Here is a 5641-nt window from a genome sequence, read left to right on the forward strand (position 1 = left end):
GCGGGCCGCGCGCGGGGCCGCTCGGGTGCCTTTACCCGAGCAGCGGTGGCCGGGTACCCGGGGCGCACTGCCCGGCGGGTCCGGGGGCGGAGCGCGCGGGCGGGCAGGCGTTCATTCATTCGCTCTGCGTTCCTCCCTCTGTGCCCCTCTGCTCCTCCGCCCCCGGTCTCTGTCCCTGCTCCGGCTCTCCCTCCTACACTTCCTCCTTCCATTCTCTTTCACTTTCCCTCCCTCTTTCCTCCCTCACTTCCTCTCGCCCCGACACCCCTTTTCCCTTTATTTATTGCTTCACCGCTCACTTAGAAGGCCGCTCAAGCACTTGGAATGAAACTGTAAATCAAACAGGATCCCTAGTGTCATGGAAAACTCCTTGGTTGAATAGGAGCGACTGTTGGACAGCCTCTCTGTGCTGGGTCCTGTGCTCCTTGGGGAGCGGTGCGCACGCGGCCTCTGTCCGCAGGGAGCCTTAGTCTGGCCAGGAGTCGAGGGTGCCCAAGTAATCACAGGGGTAAAGGCCACCATCACCTGGCGCGCGGACTGGTAGAAGAGAGAGTCCAGGGCAGGGTGAACGTGTGGGGCAAGAGGGCATGTGATGGGGTGGAGGCCCCCCAAGAAGGTCTCTCTCAGGAAGTGATGTTCCAGCTGAGGCCTGTGGGAGACAGATAAGCTAACAGAGGTCATGGGACATGTTAAGGGCTCTGGGGCTCCCTGCATGGGTGGGTGCTGGGAACTCACGAGTAGGATGGCTGGCCCACGATCCATCTGTTCTGTCCCAGAATCTATTTCTTGCTGTCCCAGCATCTGCTTTGTCCCTGTCCCAGAACCCATTTCAATCATGTTTCAGAATCCACTTCTCACACCTGTCCTAGAACCCACCTGGTGCCCTGACCTAAGAACTCACCTCCACCATGTCCCGGAATCCACCTTGTCCCTGGGCCAGAACCCACCTCTGCCGTGGCTCAGAATCCCCATCTGCTGTGGCCCTGAACCCACCTCCACCACATCTTAGAATCCACTCCATCCCTGTCATCTCCTCCCTTGTTGTTACTCCATAGGAAGTTCAACTTTCCCCCTCTCTTATTCTACTAAAGTAACCGAAATGCATACATCGGAAACCATAAAATGCATCCAGATTTGTTCAAAGTGTGGGTAATCAACACAGTCATCTGCTTTAGAAACGTTAAACAAGATGCCTCTTTTCCCTGCCAGCCTCTCAGGGCTTGAACCTGGGGAGGGCGGAGAAGGTGGGAGGGCATTTGGTCCATCTCACATTCAGGAGGTTGCCCAAACTCAGACTTCTCCAAAAGCGCTTACGCATTCAGTCAGCATCACACTGACAGGGTTGAAAAGGAAAACATTCTTCATATAGTTGTAAATGTGTGTTTCATTCCTGGATCACACCATCTGTAGCACATTATGAATTAATATTGTCTATAAATCCTGCAATTATCTTTGACCAGCGCAGTTATATTGCTCTGTATTTGTTAAGAGTGTTTGCTTGTTTGATGGCAGTATTACCATTTACACATTTTGCTAACCCTGCTTGCCCTTTCTGCCTGTGGGAGACACTGGGGTGGGAGGCGAGTTCCCCCAGAAAAAGGGTATCCAGGCCTTCTTCCAGAGGCGGCTTTGGGATGAGAGCTCCAGATAAATTGTCATTGCACTAATGGAAGAGCTAAGATAAGGGCCAAGTGAGTCAAATTGCCTGCCTCCTGCTTGGCTGCCATCCGCGCCCTCTTCCTCCCACTGTCTCCTCAGGGCAGTCCTTCCCGATCCACTCTGAGGCTGTACAGCCTATCATTATGCTATCTCATACACTCGTGGAGTCCACCTATCTCCCTCCTGCTGCAGATGGAGTCACGGGGGGTCCAGAGAGAAAACATGCCTTGCTCAATCAAGGTCACAGCAAGTCAGTAGGGGAAGGTGTAGACCCTTAAAAAAAAAAATGCTGGCTTGGTGCATTAAAGAAACTAGAATAGACCCTTTAGAGAGAAATTTACTAGTATTTGTTAAAACAACAACAAATGTGTATACCTTAAAAACGAACAATTTCACTACTCTATATCCATCCTAGAGAAATTCTAGAATGGATAAAGGAATAGTGATGTTTCTGTATTATATAATCCTGTGCCACTGTTTAAAAGGAGGAACAAGGTGTATATGTAATGATATAAAGCTCTTAGGGGCACCTGGCTGGCTCAGTCGGTAGAGAATGTGACTCTTGATCACAGGGTTGTAAGTTTGAACCCCACTTTGGGTGTAGAGATTACTTAAAAAAATTAAAATCTTAAATATATATGTATATATACACACACACCAAATTATAGAACAAAAAATGAGAATTATGCTTGAAGTATGATTTCATCTATATAATGCACAGCACAAAATATTACTCTGTAGTCTCTGTGGATATATACATATATTTATAGAAAAGCAGGAGAAAAGCATTAGAAGAATACACTAGTATGTGCTCCTTCTTAAAACTTAAAATATTATAATGTTGACAAATGTAAAGACTATCCCTCAGAGGAAGCACACCAAATTCATGAGTTGTAACTTCAGGGGCCATTAAGAAGGAAAAAAGAAATTAGGTGCAGTGACAAAAGGAACTCCAACATTTTCTGTAACGTCTAATTTGATTCAATATTTTCAAAAGGATTTAAATGCTCCTGGAATAAAATGAAAAAAGGGTAAATCGGTTATTAGGAGTACCTCTCTCCTTTATCCCTGAATCACCCAGTTCCCTTTCCTTGAGATAATCATTATAAACAATTTCTCAAGCATCCTTCCAGGAAAATGTTGTGTGTTTGCAAATACTGTACAGAAATACTTTAACTTTTGAAAGGGAAATATTAGTGTGCTATTAAAAATGGATTTTTAAAGTAAGTTTCAAAATTACATTAAAAAGTATTTTTCAAGAATTAAGAATTGCTCAACATGAGAAAGATCTTTTTTTTTAAAGATCTTATTTATTTAATTTGACAGAGAGAGCGAGAGAGAGCACAAGGGTGGGGGGAAGCAGGCTCCCTGCTGAGTAGGGAGCCAGATGCCAGACTCAATCCCAGGACCCTGGGGTCATGACCTGAGCCAAAGGCAGATCCCCAATCAACAGAGCCACCCAGGTGCTCTGAGAAAAATCATTTGATAGAATTCACCTTATTAACAAACTAAAGTAAAAGTACTACAAAATGTCTCAATAGATGCAGAAAAAGCTTTTGACAAAATTCAAAATCCTTTCATGATTAAAGACTCCTGGCAAAGTAGGAAGAGAAGGGAACTCTGTCAATCTGATAAAGAGTAAGTATGAAAAATTTGCTACCAACATTATACTTGATGGTTAGAGATTGAATGCTTTCCCTCAAAGATCGGAACTGAGACAAGGATGTTCACTCTTGCCACTCCTATCCAACATCATATTGGATTTTCTACCAATGCAATAAGGCAAGAAAAAGAAATAGGAGGCATTTGAAAGAGTAATAGAAAAAAATCTTCATAGTACCAAGAAAGCTGTAAGGAACTCAGGAAGGAATGGAACTAAAATAGGAAAGATGAAAAAAAGTGAAATAAAGTATTGAGGGGCAGAGAATAAATTGTGAAGGATGACAATGTATGCAAAATAAATGGATATGAAGAGACAACATCATAAAGATGTCAGATTCCCCTAACAATCTATAAAATTTAAACAAATTTTTATGAAAATCTCAGTATTTTTAGTGCCACAAGATAAATTGGTCATAAAATTGATATAGAAAGGCAAAGGGCCAAGAAAGCTAAAGACAAAATGAAACTACCTAATGAAAACCGAGTAAAGGGTATAAGCAGGCAATATACACAAGAGGAAACACAAGGGCCAATATACACAGGGAAATGTGCCATATACCACACTGTTCATCAGGCAAATACAGAGTAAAACCATAGAGATGCCATTTTGCATTCATCATGTTGGCAGAAATTAAAAAGCCAATTGATGCCAAGTGTTGGTGAGTCTGTGAAGCACTAAGTTCTCTTGCACACTACGGGTGAAATGTGAATCTGCAAAACTCTGGCCATCTCTAATAAAGTAGAAAGTGTGCACACACACCCAATCTTGCCATTCCACTTCCTGGTATTTGCTCTAGGGCACTGGTTTTCAAACTGGGTGAGAATCATCTCACCGATGGTTCTAAAAGTGATAAAGTAAGTCATGACCATGATTTAAGATAATGAAACAGAATAAATTACAATAGAAATTATGAGAGTATTTAAGTTTTTTTCTTATGTTTTTTTCCCCCAGTGAATTCTATGCCCAATGTGGGGCTTGAACTCACAACCCTGAGATCAAGAGTCACAGGCCCCACCAACTAAGCCAGCCAGATGCCCCTATGAGAGTATTTCTGACAGTTTCCTACACTTTAGGCTTGTGTGCGTGTGTGTGCCCCGGGTCCTGTTGTAAAATGCCTTTCTCATAGTTGGTGGCAGTCAGGTAAATTTGAAAGCCTTTGTCCTAGGGAATTTCTCAGAGTGGGACGAGAATAGACATTGCAACATGTGAAAAATTGGAGTCAACAAACATTCAAAGAGGGAAATGCACACAAAAATTCAAACAAAGCAATATGAGACAGCAGTTATAGCCTGAGCCAGAGCTAAATGTATCAACATGGATAAATCTGCAAAAGATAATACTGAGCTGGAAAAGCAAACCACAGATTGGTACATGAAGCATAATATTTATATTAAGTGTGAACTCATGCAAACAACACAGGATATTGGCGAGGGAATATCATGTATATATATAATACAGAACTATATTCTATATATATGTATATGTACATATTATATGTATATATAATATAGAACCATATTCTATATTATATATGTCACATATGTGCATGTGTACATTTGGGGAAATATATACATTAATGTGTATTAGTAAATGTATTAATACTAAAATCTTGCATGGTGATCATTAAGACAAATTCAGGATAGTGATTATTTGGGGGGAGGGAGGGAAGAGGAAAGGGGAACGGAATTAGGGAGGAGCACATTGTAATATCCGATTCCTTTAAAAAAACCAAAGGAAAAAAGCAAAATGTTAAGATTTGGTAAAGGTGAGTGGTGGTACATAAATGCATGTCCTCATTTTTTTTTTAAAGATTTTATTTATTTATGTGACAGAGAGACAGCCAGCGAGAGAGGGAACAGAGCAGGGGAGTGGGAGAGGAAGAAGCAGGCTCCCAGCGGAGGAGCCCGATGTGGGATGAGATCCCGGAACACTGGGATCACGCCCTGAGCCAAAGGCAGACGCTCAACCGCTGTGCCNAGAGACAGCCAGTGAGAGAGGGAACAGAGCAGGGGAGTGGGAGAGGAAGAAGCAGGCTCCCAGCGGAGGAGCTCGATGTGGGATGAGATCCCGGAACACTCGGATCACGCCCTGAGCCAAAGGCAGACGCTTAACGACTGCGCTACAGGCGCCCCATAAATGCATGTCCTCTTATTCTCTAAGAATGTTTGCAATATGACACAATTATACATTATAAAAAGACAATCACAAAGATTTTATTTATTTATTTGAGAGAGAAAGAGAGAGAGAGCAGGGGGGGTGAGCAGAGGGAGAGGGACAAGCAGACTCCATGCCAAGCGCAGAGCCTGATGCAGGGCTTGA

Source organism: Ailuropoda melanoleuca, chromosome 12 (genome assembly GCF_002007445.2).
Source record: "Ailuropoda melanoleuca isolate Jingjing chromosome 12, ASM200744v2, whole genome shotgun sequence".
Taxonomy (NCBI): domain Eukaryota; kingdom Metazoa; phylum Chordata; class Mammalia; order Carnivora; family Ursidae; genus Ailuropoda; species Ailuropoda melanoleuca.